The sequence below is a fragment of the Aedes aegypti genome, chromosome 1 (genome assembly GCF_002204515.2).
Source record: "Aedes aegypti strain LVP_AGWG chromosome 1, AaegL5.0 Primary Assembly, whole genome shotgun sequence".
In the NCBI taxonomy this organism is placed as follows: domain Eukaryota; kingdom Metazoa; phylum Arthropoda; class Insecta; order Diptera; family Culicidae; genus Aedes; species Aedes aegypti.
This window is the reverse complement of record NC_035107.1, coordinates 83,921,526-83,934,756: the sequence shown is the minus strand read 5'-3', so window position 1 is coordinate 83,934,756 and position 13,231 is coordinate 83,921,526. Positions and strand designations below refer to the sequence as shown.

The 13,231-nt window shown below is 36.6% G+C and overlaps 1 protein-coding gene across 3 annotated transcripts in view; it reads left to right on the top strand.

Moving 5' to 3' along the window:
* LOC5564013 (clumping factor B) overlaps positions 1–13,231 on the top strand; it is a 98,700-nt gene that overhangs the window by 27,312 nt on the left and 58,157 nt on the right. The window lies entirely within an intron of this gene.

The window sequence follows — 13,231 nt, the reverse complement described above, 5'->3', positions numbered from 1 at the left end:
AATGACTCATGGCGAACAAAAGTTCTTCCTAGAGAAATCACTGGCTAAAGCCCAAGTGGAGGAATCACAGTTGAGATTACAGCTTACAGTTGAGATTATTTTAGAGGATTGTCTAGTAAATTCTCCGAAGGGAGCTTCGAAAGATGTCTTGAAAAAATCTTTGGAAGATTCTATAGAGATATTTCGAGAGGAATTCTGGATTCCTTCAAACCTGTGTGAATCTGTTTTGGAAAAATATGAATGCGATGCAGTTCCGTATTGAAAACCAATGATATAACTTTCAAACCCAAATAGCAAATTTAAAACGTAAATTATGTTCATGTTCATATATATTGCTAACTAATAGAAGCAAAATGAGATGTTAGTACTAAGAAATTTTGAACATCTGCGTGAGAGAATCTATGACAGAAGGTGCAAAGACAAAAGGTTGAAAGGACAGAAGGTCGAAAGGACAAAAGGTTGAAAATCTCTTTTCAAAGAAGGAAAAGTTTTCCACCATACATATCAATTTTGATCTTTTGTCCTTTCGACCTTTTGTTCTTTCGACGTTTTATCTTTCGACCTTCCGTCCATAAATCGCGTGAGAAGACAATCTTCAATCTTTTAGCGCAATTTTCTCAATGCCTACTTTTTCCATATGTGACAGTGGCCAGCAGTTTTCATACGCTGGCTAAGAATTTTCAGCAGCTGGCTAAGAACACGGAGCCTTAGGGACAAAACATCTTACGACAATAAGTCGAATCCCAATACCTCGAAAGAGACAAAACATCGTATTGTTTTTTTCTTTTGGAAAGAATGCTTCCAAGTATATTATTTTTCTTTCATTTCTCTCATTTCGAAATTTTGTCACTTCGACGTTTCGTCTTTTCGACGTATTGTCACCCAATCGTTCCGTAACGTACAAAGGCCAAATGTCGAAAGGACAAAGCATCGAAAGCATAAAAATGGAAGAGAATGAAATTTCTTGGAAGGTTGATTCTTTTTCTGGAGGAATACATAATTCGACGTTTTGTCCCTTAGACGTTTGGTCCTCTGGACGTTTCGTCCTTTTTGGAGTTTTGTCCTCTCTACGTTTTGGCATTCGACGTTTTGGAATTCGATGTTCTGTCTTTCGACGTTTTGTTACTCAAACCTGACTGGTTTAAGTGCAAAACGTCACAAGACAAAATATCGAAAGCCAAAACATCCAATCCCAATACATCCAAAAATTCATTCTTTTGGAAAAGAATCATTCTCGCTGGAATTTTTTATTTCCTTTCGTTTCTAAGCTTTCAACATTTTGGTTTTTTCGACATTTTATTCTTTCGGCTTTTCTGCACTCGACATTTTGGTTTTCGACGTTTTGAAATTTTTCTTTCAAGGTATTATCGCCGGGTTTAGCGATAAAATGTCGAAAGACAATACGTCAAAACTTGAAATGTCTGTATATTCATGCTTTCAGAAGGAAATCATTTTTCCAAAAAAATCTCGTTCCCATTCCATTCTCTCATTTCAACGATTCGTCCTTTTGACGTTTTGTGCCTCCGACATTTTGGCCTTCCAACTTTTTTGACTTTAGAGTTTTGTCATTAGACGTTTTGTCACCTAACCCCCTAACAAAATGCCGAAAGACAAAACGTCGAATGCCAAAACATTGAATCCCAAAACGTCGAAAGTGACAAAACGTCGGAAGGACAAAATGTCCAGAGTGATGAAATTTAAACATTGTTTGCCAGATTTCTTTTTTTCACATCGGGGTCGATGGAATATGCTATGAATACAGGATGAATTATTTATTCTTTCGGAAGACACTCATTCTTCCAAGACATTTCATTTCCTTCGATTTTTTTTTCTCTTTTCGACGTTTGGTCCTTGCGACGTTTTGGGATTCAACGTTTTGTCACCCAACCATTTGTCACATTTCTTTGGCACGTTTAGCACATAATGAATTATTTATTCTTTCGAAAGAGAATCATTCTTCCGAGTAATTTCGTATCCTTCAATTTCTTTCTATTCGACGTTTTGTCCTTTTAAAAGACCAATTTGGTCCTCTCTACGTTTTGTCAATCTACGTTTTGCCATCCTACGGTTTGGAATTCGAAGTTTTGGAATTCGATGTTCTGTCTTTCGACGTTTTGTTACCCAAACCTGACTGGCCTAGGAACAAAACGTCACAAGACAAACTATCGAAAGCCAAAACTTCCAATCAGAAACGTCAAATAATTTTATGTTTTGGAAAAAATCATTCTTGCAGGTATTTTTGTTCCCTTTTGTTTTCCGCTTTCAACGTTTCGTTCTTTCGACGTTTTATTCTTTCGACTTTTTAGCATTCGACGTTTTGGCTTTCAACGTTTTAATCTTCTACATTTTGTCTTTCAAGGTATTGGCACCCGGTTGAGCGATAAAATGCCGAAAAACAATACGTAGAATCTTAATATGTCTATATAGTCATGCTTTCGGAAGGGAATCATTCTTCCAATAAGTATTCGTTCCCATTAAATTCTCTCATTTCAACGATTCGTCCTTTTAACGTTTTGTACCTCCGACATTTTGGTCTTTCAACTGGGTTAAGGGACAAAATGTCGAAAGACGTTCCTTCGATTTCTTTTTCTTTTTTCGACGTTCAGCCCTTCGAAGTTTTGTCCCTTCGACGTTTTGTCATTCGACGTTAGGTCACCCAACCCCAACACACTAAATTGTCCACAACTTTCGTTGAATCGATCTACCGATCTAAAAAATTTCGGCAATTAGGGTTTTGCGGGGTTGGGTTCGTCGAAATCAAAAACGTCGAATTCCAAAACATTGAAAGGACAATACGTCGAAGGGACAGAACGTCGAAATGAGATAACTGGAAGAAAACGAGATTTTTTTGGAGAATGATTCTCGTAGGAAAGAATTAATAATTCGCTATGTGCCGAACGTTATTCAAAGCATATTTGGTCGGTGTTCAGACAGAAGAACCAAGTATTTTTTTTTTTTAACGAGTTCAGGAAAACGTACCCCTGGCATTCGAAGAATTACAATAATTGCTGTATTAATGGAATAATCAAATAGATAATGATGGTACATCTGTATCAAAATAGCTTTGGAAAATTAAGAATTGATGAAGTTCTCAACGTATCTTTAGAGCACCAAAAAATCATCTAGTCCTGTCTGTCTGAACACCGAACATTTAATCGATCAAGATGTGGAAAATTATATCTACAAAACAATTCCATACCGGTGTTAACCAATGACTGCTTTCGACGTTTTGTCCCTTTCAACGTTTTGGGATTTGACGTTTTGTCTTTCGACATTGTGTCCCTAAACCAATTTGGTTCACTGATACTTTTTCACTAAAACTGACAGTTCTGCTCATATCATTTCATGACATTACAACTATTACAGTTGGCTAAGTCATGTAGAACTTTACGGGGTTTCAGGGACAAAACATCGTAAGACAAAACGTCGAATCCCAAAATGTTGTAAGGCTCAAAATGCCGAAATTTATTGTTGTTCTGAAAAAGAATTATTCTACCAAAAGTTTTCGTTTCCCTTCAATTATCTGCTCCCTACGTTTTATCCTTTTGACATTTTGTCCCTTCATCGTTTTTTCCTTGGTCGTTTTGACTTTCGACGTTTTGGAATTCGACGTTTTGTCACACAAACTTATTACCCAACCCTGACTGGTTTAGGGACAGAACGTTGAATGCCAAAACGTCGAATGTCAGAAAGTCTAATCTCAAAACGTCGAAGAAGCAAAACGTCTAATGGGGCAAAACGTCGGAAGGGACAAAACGTCGAAAGGACAAACCGTTGAATTATTCATTCCACCAAGGATTTTATGTTCCTTTCATTTCTCTATTTTTGACGGTTTGTACTTTCGACATTTTGCCCTTTCGATGTTTTGTAATTCCACGTTTTGGCACCCATCTAACTCCAAAACGTCGTCGAAGGGACAAACCGTTGGGGACATAATGCCGAAATTATTCTTTTGGAAAAGAATCATTTATCCAATAATTTTCGTTTCTTTTAATTTATCTGATATCTACATTCTGTCCCTTCAAACATCGAACCTCACTTTGTTAGCCAAGTCTGACCGGCTCAGGGCTTAGGAATAAAATGTCAGAAGACAACACGTCGAATACCAAAACGTCGAAGGCCAAAACTTCGATTCCCAAAACGTCGAAAGGGACAAAACGTCGGAAGGACACAACATTGAATTATTTATTCTTTCGAAAGATAATCATTCTTTCAAGAAATTTTCGTGTCCTTCCAATTAGATTTTCGACGTTTTGTCCTTTCGACGTTTTGACCAATCAAATGTTTTGCCCTTTCGTCGTTTTGGCATTAGACGTTTTGGTATTGGACGTTCCGCCTTAATGTAAAAACTTTGAAATGGAAAACCGAAAGACAAAACGTCGAATGCCAAATAGTCTAATCCCAAAACGATGAAAATGGCAAAACGTCGAAAGGGACAAATCGTCTAGTTATTTTATCTCTGGGAAAAAAAATCGTTCTTCCAAAGATTTTCATTCGCTTTCATTTCTCTGCTTTCGATGTTTTGTCCGTTCGATGTTCTGTTCCTTCGACGTTTTGTCCTTACATTCCAACATACGAGTGAATTTATCTGGACAAAATCTCTTTGAACTCATCCGGTTGATACATCTTACATTTTACAAGGTAAATTTGTTGAATTCGAAAATTTAAGAATGATTGCGATCATTTCTCCCGACTATGCTGGGCTTTCATTTTCGAGAACTTTTGAACATCAGAATGGAACATTATTATTTTTTAACATTGAGTAGACTTTTATTTCCGAATCAAAAGGCTGTAGCAAGTTTCTCGATATGACAACTAGAGGCGCCACAGTCATTAAAAGGAATCGTCCACGTTCTAAGTGTGGCTCTGACGTTTTAGGAAACAAGATTTTTTGGAGACAGTCTTTAACGAACTTTCAAAGATTCTGCTCATACACTCTGTCTAATGCATTCTGATCCGAATCGACAATTTAGCATGAAAAAAGTAGTTTCTTGGTTCTCGTTAATTGTAGACGTATGGTGTCTTCAGATAAGTGTTTTGTAGTTGAGATTTGCCTCTTCTTGGAAAAAAAGTTTAATGGGGTGGCCCTTGTTTAGGTTTTTATTTTGAATCAAACTTTTTTGTTTGAGGAAATCTGCGATTACGATCTTTCGCAAACTTTCAGAAAATGTTGTTATGAACAACTTTGCCGAAGACTCTTTTGATCTAACTCTTCATTTGAGCTTAGCAAATTTGTTCTGAATGGTTCAGTTTAGGGTAGATCCAAAAAAAACGGTTTTTCCCTACTTTTTTGTTTCCCTCCTCATGTGAAAATCAATAAAGATGAACTTCTATTGATCCGTGCAGAAATGGTAACCCTACTCTGGACCCATGCTCGCATTCGATCCTCACTCACGCCATAGAAACCGACGAATTGCCCGTTTGCTCGTTTGCGAACGCATATGCGGACACTTTAACGATGCGGAATGGCCTTTTCGTCCTTGACGGTACGACTTTGCTGCTGACATGAAGCACCTTCCTATTGGTTCGGAGTGACTGCGCTGCACATGTTTACTGAAATGGTTTCATGGAGAGCACTCGATTATCATCGATTTCGATGCCGATATGGACGTCAGAAACGAGTTCGTCGTTTGGTTGGCCGCTCGAGTCTCATTTGAATTAATTTGTATCGCACTAATCGACTTGGTTCCAAAGAATAGAAATCTAACGTTTCGAATGATACTGCGGACTCAGTGAAGTGTAATGCCGCCACTAAAACTATGATAAATTGACAAGCGTTATCCATCACAAGCAGCTGTCAGAATTTAATATGAGGCTCATGACTGGAAATATAAAAATTGAAAGATTTTCAGTAAACAAAAAAAATGGTGGCGAGCACTGAGTCCAAAGTTGTGATGCTATGAGACGTTTTGCTACATATCCCGGAAACTTTGATTCGAATTCCAGACAGCTCGTAAAACGAAGCAACGAACAAGTTAACATGCAAATTGATACAAGCCAACTCTGGAGAACAACAATTCAAAGATCTCAAAATATTTGGAAGTACCATCTGATGGAAAAAGGACTTTGAAAAAGAGCGATCATAGGCTTGAGAATTATCATGATATTATATTCTTGCACTAATTCGAAATAAAGGATAGTCCAAATTTATTTATTTTTTCGGAAAATCATAATCTGAAATTTTATTTTAGGAGAAATCTTCAATTTTACCAAGTGTGAAGAAAAACACATCCAATTTTTTTTGCATTGTACTATTTATGACACGCAGGCTTCGTCCTTTGGCGGAGAGGCCTGTGTCATCCGCAAACAAAGATTTTTGACATCCCTGACGTAACTCAGGTAGGTCAAATGTGAATATTTGGTAGATTTTTGGTCCCAAAATACTGTCTTGGGGAACACCAGCCTTTACAGGAAGGACTTATCACCACATGTCAGTTTGAAGCGAAATAACTTGCTGTCTAGTGTACTGAAAAGGCAAAAAATCAGCTATGGAATTATGTTTAGTAAGATATGTTTCAACAAAAACACAGTTTCAAAAAAAAAAAAGGTTTCAAAAAGCTGATGTTTTAAACGCTTTTGAATGATGATTACAACTCTCCCGTATGCCACATAAAGTTGATCGCTACGATAAACAAAAAAGTTTGAATCTCCTGAAGAGTGTTGATTCGTATGATAGACTACATCGATGTCCAATTATGTATTACAAAAATAGCAATCATGAAGAAAAACAACTTATTTTTTTAGTTTTCATAATCTATGTGAAAAAAATGGTTTCTTAGATATCAATTCGTATGAGGGTTATAACTTAAAATTCTTCGAGGGCAACTACCTACCTCATTGTAACATGTAAATCAGGATATTTAACTTGACCCAAGTCTTATTATCCGCTGAGTTATTGTATCCACACTGCTTTCTCAGACAACAAAGAGCGCTGTACGGGGGTGAGAGCACTTCACTCGGGTTGCAAAACGGCCTTTGTTGGTTTCTTGCCAGAGGCGCCAAGAAAACAAAAAAAAAACGACAGCTGCGAATACTGTCTTCCGCAAACTGTCAATGGCCTCAGCTGGAGCAAACAATCCACGACAAGACTACGTTCGATTGGAATCCTATCCTCGAACTGGTTATTTGAGTTTGTTGGGACGTAAATTGATTGCTAGATCTAGTTTAGAGATTTTCTAGTGGTTAAGGATTTCGAGCCTTTGGAATATTCTAATCAGATGACATTTTTTATGATTATCCAAGGGGTATAATTCATGTACAGAAACAGATTGTCGGACATAAAAGATTGCAATATCCTTATGATAAGCTTCTCAGAACATGTTCAAACTTATCGATTTTTGATATGTTGTCATGGCCTTGAATGGACGGTGTGGGCTATTGCCCAGATGATCAGTGTTCGAATCCGGTTTGAAACTTTTTTTTTATTTGCGTTTAAAAAAACTTGTGTTTAATACAAGATTCAGAATCAAAACCGGAACCATAAAAAATTTATTGAAAAAAAAATTACATTTCCACCAATATTCGACGATGGGCCATAATTTCCATCATCAAGAGCTCTTCATTGCCAAATTTGTCTCTCAACATTCACACACACAAACAGCTAAACACTGAAAAATGCGCAAACAATCGTTACCACACATCAAATGACCAAAAGATGGGTACTAATTGCCGTGACAAACATACGACGCTTTTTTTTCTCTCTGCCCCCATCATGTTCAAATTCCAATAAAATACCTTAATGTGAGAAGGGGGGCCTTGAAGAGATGATGCTTCCAACCATCGCCAAATGTACTCATGTACTTTTAAAGCGATGACGAGTGTCATCATACAGAGACATTTGGTTGACGGTATCACCGTTTCGGAATAATTGTTTGACGACTGAACGACAAAAAAATCTGAACTTGTTGCTGAGTGACATTCCGTCAGCTAATTGAATCTTGAATTTTTTGCGAGGTCAATAAAAAAGACAATTCAATTAGTAATATGACATAACACAAGCAGAAAAATGAAACTGGTTTAGACTTTGTTTTTTTTTTTACATTCGATTCGATTTCGATTCGATTTCGATTCGATTTCGATTCGATTTCGATTCGATTTCGATTCGATTTCGATTCGATTTCGATTCGATTTCGATTCGATTTTGATTCGATTTCGATTCGATTTCGATTCGATTTCGATTCGTTTCGATTCGATTTCGATTCGATTTCGATTCGATTCGATTTCGATTCGATTTCGATTCGATTTCGATTCGATTTCGATTCGATTTCGATTCGATTTCGATTCGATTTCGATTCGATTTCGATTCGATTTCGATTCGATTTCGATTCGATTTCGATTCGATTTCGATTCGATTTCGATTCGATTTCGATTCGATTTCGATTCGATTTCGATTCGATTTCGATTCGATTTCGATTCGATTTCGATTCGATTTCGATTCGATTTCGATTCGATTTCGATTCGATTTCGATTCGATTTCGATTCGATTTCGATTCGATTTCGATTCGATTTCGATTCGATTTCGATTCGATTTCGATTCGATTTCGATTCGATTTCGATTCGATTTCGATTCGATTTCGATTCGATTTCGATTCGATTTCGATTCGATTTCGATTCGATTTCGATTCGATTTTGATTCGATTTTGATTCGATTTCGATTCGATTTCGATTCGATTTCGATTCGATTTGATTCGATTTCGATTCGATTTCGATTCGATTTCGATTCGATTTCGATTCGATTTCGATTCGATTTCGATTCGATTTCGATTCGATTTCGATTCGATTTCGATTCGATTCGATTTCGATTCGATTTCGATTCGATTTCGATTCGATTTCGATTCGATTTCGATTCGATTTCGATTCGATTTCGATTCGATTTTGATTCGATTTCGATTCGATTTCGATTCGATTTCGATTCGATTTTGATTCGATTTCGATTCGATTCGATTTCGATTCGATTTCGATTCGATTTCGATTCGATTTCGATTCGATTTCGATTCGATTTCGATTCGATTCGATTTCGATTCGATTTCGATTCGATTTCGATTCGATTTCGATTCGATTTCGATTCGATTTCGATTCGATTTCGATTCGATTTCGATTCGATTTCGATTCGATTTCGATTCGATTTCGATTCGATTTCGATTTGATTTCGATTCGATTTCGATTCGATTTCGATTCGATTTCGATTCGATTTCGATTCGATTTCGATTCGATTTCGATTCGATTTCGATTCGATTTCGATTCGATTTCGATTCGATTTCGATTCGATTTCGATTCGATTTTGATTCGATTTTGATTCGATTTCGATTCGATTTCGATTCGATTTCGATTCGATTTCGATTCGATTTCGATTCGATTCGATTCGATTTCGATTCGATTTCGATTCGATTTCGATTCGATTTCGATTCGATTTCGATTCGATTTCGATTCGATTTCGATTCGATTTCGATTCGATTTCGATTCGATTTCGATTCGATTTCGATTCGATTTCGATTCGATTTCGATTCGATTTCGATTCGATTTCGATTCGATTTCGATTCGATTTCGATTCGATTTCGATTCGATTTCGATTCGATTTCGATTCGATTTCGATTCGATTTCGATTCGATTTCGATTCGATTTCGATTCGATTTCGATTCGATTTCGATTCGATTTCGATTCGATTTCGATTCGATTTCGATTCGATTTCGATTCGATTTCGATTCGATTTCGATTCGATTTCGATTCGATTTCGATTCGATTTCGATTCGATTTCGATTCGATTTCGATTCGATTTCGATTCGATTTCGATTCGATTTCGATTCGATTTCGATTCGATTTCGATTCGATTTCGATTCGATTTCGATTCGATTTCGATTCGATTTCGATTCGATTTCGATTCGATTTCGATTCGATTTCGATTTTCGATTCGATTTCGATTCGATTTCGATTCGATTTCGATTCGATTTCGATTCGATTTCGATTCGATTTCGATTCGATTTCGATTCGATTTCGATTCGATTTCGATTCGATTTCGATTCGATTTCGATTCGATTTCGATTCGATTTCGATTCGATTTCGATTCGATTTCGATTCGATTTCGATTCGATTTCGATTCGATTTCGATTCGATTTCGATTCGATTTCGATTCGATTTCGATTCGATTTCGATTCGATTTCGATTCGATTTCGATTCGATTTCGATTCGATTTCGATTCGATTTCGATTCGATTTCGATTCGATTTCGATTCGATTTCGATTCGATTTCGATTCGATTTCGATTCGATTTCGATTCGATTTCGATTCGATTTCGATTCGATTTCGATTCGATTTCGATTCGATTTCGATTCGATTTCGATTCGATTTCGATTCGATTTCGATTCGATTTCGATTCGATTTCGATTCGATTTCGATTCGATTTCGATTCGATTCGATTTTCGATTCGATTTCGATTCGATTTCGATTCGATTTCGATTCGATTTCGATTCGATTTCGATTCGATTTCGATTCGATTTCGATTCGATTTCGATTCGATTTCGATTCGATTTCGATTCGATTTCGATTCGATTTCGATTCGATTTCGATTCGATTTCGATTCGATTTCGATTCGATTTCGATTCGATTTCGATTCGATTTCGATTCGATTTCGATTCGATTTCGATTCGATTTCGATTCGATTTCGATTCGATTTCGATTCGATTTCGATTCGATTTCGATTCGATTTCGATTCGATTTCGATTCGATTTCGATTCGATTTCGATTCGATTTCGATTCGATTTCGATTCGATTTCGATTCGATTTCGATTCGATTTCGATTCGATTTCGATTCGATTTCGATTCGATTTCGATTCGATTTCGATTCGATTTCGATTCGATTTCGATTCGATTTCGATTCGATTTCGATTCGATTTCGATTCGATTTCGATTCGATTTCGATTCGATTTCGATTCGATTTCGATTCGATTTCGATTCGATTTCGATTCGATTTCGATTCGATTTCGATTCGATTTCGATTCGATTTCGATTCGATTTCGATTCGATTTCGATTCGATTTCGATTCGATTTCGATTCGATTTCGATTCGATTTCGATTCGATTTCGATTCGATTTCGATTCGATTTCGATTCGATTTCGATTCGATTTCGATTCGATTTCGATTCGATTTCGATTCGATTTCGATTCGATTTCGATTCGATTTCGATTCGATTTCGATTCGATTTCGATTCGATTTCGATTCGATTTCGATTCGATTTCGATTCGATTTCGATTCGATTTCGATTCGATTTCGATTCGATTTCGATTCGATTTCGATTCGATTTCGATTCGATCGATTTCGATTCGATTTCGATTCGATTTCGATTCGATTTCGATTCGATTTCGATTCGATTTCGATTCGATTTCGATTCGATTTCGATTCGATTTCGATTCGATTTCGATTCGATTTCGATTCGATTTCGATTCGATTTCGATTCGATTTCGATTCGATTTCGATTCGATTTCGATTCGATTTCGATTCGATTTCGATTCGATTTCGATTCGATTTCGATTCGATTTCGATTCGATTTCGATTCGATTTCGATTCGATTTCGATTCGATTTCGATTCGATTTCGATTCGATTTCGATTCGATTTCGATTCGATTTCGATTCGATTTCGATTCGATTTCGATTCGATTTCGATTCGATTTCGATTCGATTTCGATTCGATTTCGATTCGATTTCGATTCGATTTCGATTCGATTTCGATTCGATTTCGATTCGATTTCGATTCGATTTCGATTCGATTTCGATTCGATTTCGATTCGATTTCGATTCGATTTCGATTCGATTTCGATTCGATTTCGATTCGATTTCGATTCGATTTCGATTCGATTTCGATTCGATTTCGATTCGATTTCGATTCGATTTCGATTCGATTTCGATTCGATTTCGATTCGATTTCGATTCGATTTCGATTCGATTTCGATTCGATTTCGATTCGATTTCGATTCGATTTCGATTCGATTTCGATTCGATTTCGATTCGATTTCGATTCGATTTCGATTCGATTTCGATTCGATTTCGATTCGATTTCGATTCGATTTCGATTCGATTTCGATTCGATTCGATTCGATTCGATTTCGATTCGATTTCGATTCGATTTCGATTCGATTTCGATTCGATTTCGATTCGATTTCGATTCGATTTCGATTCGATTTCGATTCGATTTCGATTCGATTTCGATTCGATTTCGATTCGATTTCGATTCGATTTCGATTCGATTTCGATTCGATTTCGATTCGATTTCGATTCGATTTCGATTCGATTTCGATTCGATTTCGATTCGATTTCGATTCGATTTCGATTCGATTTCGATTCGATTTCGATTCGATTTCGATTCGATTTCGATTCGATTTCGATTCGATTTCGATTCGATTTCGATTCGATTTCGATTCGATTTCGATTCGATTTCGATTCGATTTCGATTCGATTTCGATTCGATTTCGATTCGATTTCGATTCGATTTCGATTCGATTTCGATTCGATTTCGATTCGATTTCGATTCGATTTCGATTCGATTTCGATTCGATTTCGATTCGATTTCGATTCGATTTCGATTCGATTTCGATTCGATTTCGATTCGATTTCGATTCGATTTCGATTCGATTTCGATTCGATTTCGATTCGATTTCGATTCGATTTCGATTCGATTTCGATTCGATTTCGATTCGATTTCGATTCGATTTCGATTCGATTTCGATTCGATTTCGATTCGATTTCGATTCGATTTCGATTCGATTTCGATTCGATTTCGATTCGATTTCGATTCGATTTGGATTCGATTTCGATTCGATTTCGATTCGATTTCGATTCGATTTCGATTTAATTCCATTTTGAAGCGACTACTTAATTAAAGCAAGCAGGTTCTCAAAGAAAACAAGGAAACTGATTAAGAAGGCCATATGTTTGCAAAAAAAAAAAGAAAACATAATTTGATACGTATTTCTGAATTTTTTACTACCTCTGACGCCAAGTCGTTTATTGTTTATTTTTGCATATTGAAACATGCAAATGACTCGCTCTGTCTACCTGTGATTTACGTAATTTGTCTGGATCCTGAAATTCTTATGAAGATGTTCTAGTTTTGCGTAATTCCTTGCGTCAGCAATCGATCGATTATTGTTGAATCGATCAAAATATTAACTTAAAATACTGCACAGTACCAATTTCCAAACCCTTCAAGAAATTGCCACCATAATTAACAAAAGATCTACCAT